Source organism: Diachasma alloeum, unplaced genomic scaffold (genome assembly GCF_001412515.2).
Source record: "Diachasma alloeum isolate Michigan unplaced genomic scaffold, Dall2.0 Dall_scaffold_00209, whole genome shotgun sequence".
NCBI lineage: Eukaryota > Metazoa > Arthropoda > Insecta > Hymenoptera > Braconidae > Diachasma > Diachasma alloeum.
Window position 1 is genome coordinate 1,088,730 of NW_021680374.1, and position 2,351 is coordinate 1,091,080.

The following is a 2,351-nucleotide window of genomic DNA, read 5'->3' on the forward strand; positions in this document are numbered from 1 at the left end:
TTCAAAACTACTTCAATGAGGAAAAAAATGAAAATTTGGAATATCTATACATGAGGGGCTAATTGATCGGATCTATTCCTCTGGTTTTATTTCGACACCTCTGCGGGCAGCGACATCTGGAGATGCTCGCGCCTCTGGCCATGCGCGAGGGGGATTTGAATTTTTTAATGGAGCATCAATGTTGCATGAGCCACTAATTGTTGTATTATTCCTCGTAATTTCGTTAAAGTCATCGTTAATTCATGGAGAATAGTTTCTCCGGCAGTTGAAGGACTAATCAATCGTGGGAGAGGGTTTACTCGCGTCGTTCTCAATATTGAACGAGTTTTCCCTCATTTAAATAATTTATTTCTCCACCGATCGATAGGGTTTACACGGCGTTGGGCATGTGACAGGGGAAAAAACAATGATCCCTATCTTTTCCATTTGTACACGCGATAATGCGGACGTAAAGCAGTCATAAATCGATGATAACTAGGGTCACTTTGTCTTATCTCCCTGGATCCGTACACATCCGCGTGGAAAAATAATTATTCAACCGCTTGAGTTTTCAATTCTTTCACCGCTACCTGCGGCCATCGGGGAGGACCGTCACCTGGCGCCAAGGTGACTTGCAGATGCAAAAGTGTCTCGATCCTACTGCTGCAACCTTACACCTGCCACCTGTCGGTATTTTCTACTTGAAAAATTCATAATCGCGGAGCAGAGGGAAATGAGTTCTCGACGGGAGCTCTGGAGAATTGTTTTATTCACTCGGAGGGAAATTCTTTATGAAAAGTCGAGGGCGAATGCTGGAGGTCAAATTTCTGGCGCTTTCTGGTCAAATTGATGGGAATTTCGGTGAAAAATTCATTTGGGGACGAGAAATTGACAGGCTATCCAGTAAAATTTAGGGTGACAGCGCTGGATTTTTCTTTACCCGGAACTTTGCGCAATTTTTCTCGGGCTAGCGCTAGATTTTTTTAGAGAATTTTTGTACGTTTAGGTTGAGTTGAATTGGCTGATGGAGAGTTTTTTGTTTTTTGGGGGCTCTGGGGAAGTTTGTAAATTGTTAAGATGAAATTCAAATTAATGCGATGAAATTAATTTGGAGAATTAGAATAAAACTAAACACTAATTTAATTCTTCAATGAATTCATCGTTTTTAGAAAATGATTGTTGTTCAATAGTTTCATTAAAAATGAAAATAAAAGATGCAGCTTTCATCGGATCGCTCATGCGATCTCCAATGAAAATGGGAATCATCGGTCGGTGTCAATCCACCTGTCAATTTTCTGCATTCATATTTCGGCCTCTCATGCATTCTTGCGGATTATTCGTTTCAACATCAGGGGAAATTAATTTTTTCTCTTCCACAAATACTCTCGAGACGAATGCTTCAATAGGGATATGAAAATTGAATGAAAAATGTTACTCACGTTTTTTTTTAAATAATGGAAAATGAATTTTAATCCAATTATTCTATAAAATGAACGAGATTCGGACGTTTTCTTAAAAATAAAAAACAACGAAAAGAATTTTTTTCCCCAATATTCATTTATTATTATTTCAAGTTTTATCTTTATTTTTATAAAAATTAAACTTAAAATAATAATAAAAAATAATTGTTTTTTTTTGGTTTGATTTTATTTTCATTTTTTTTACCACAAAGAAAAAAAAACTGGAAATAAAACCTTCAATTTTTCACCCCGAATTCCCCATTTTTTCAATTAAAACTCATGTAAAACCGAGACATATTAAGCAATAAATACTTCCCTGCTATAAATATTCTCCAGGATATAATCCCTTAACAGCAATTTTCACGATTTTTTTTGAAAATTGATAACGAATAGTCATAATGTAAGCGTTTCCTCAATTACAAAAAAAAGAAAAAAAAAATATATTACCCCCCAATATTCCCACCCCAAAAAACCTGAAAATAAACCCTTCAACTCTCCACCCCCAATTCCCCATTTTTGCTTAAAACTCAAGCAAACCCGCGCCATATCTATCAAACAATAAATACGTCTCCACTAATAAATATTCTCCAGGATACAATTCCTCAACCTCAATTGTCATTAATTTCATTGAGAATGGATGCCCAAAAAAATGACAATGCAATCCCCATAACAAAAAAACTGATCCCCGAATATTCCCACCACAAAAAACTGAAAACAGAGCCTTCACTTCTCCCCCGCAGCCCCCATTTTCCCTAAAACTCAAACAAACCCGAGACGCACCAAACAATTCCCATTCCCCACAGTCACACCGGCAACATCGAGTTTCACCTGACCCCACCCAGTGTCCCAGTGTGCGTTACTCACCCACCGCCACCGCCACCGCCACCCACTCACCGCTCCCCCCCCCCCCCC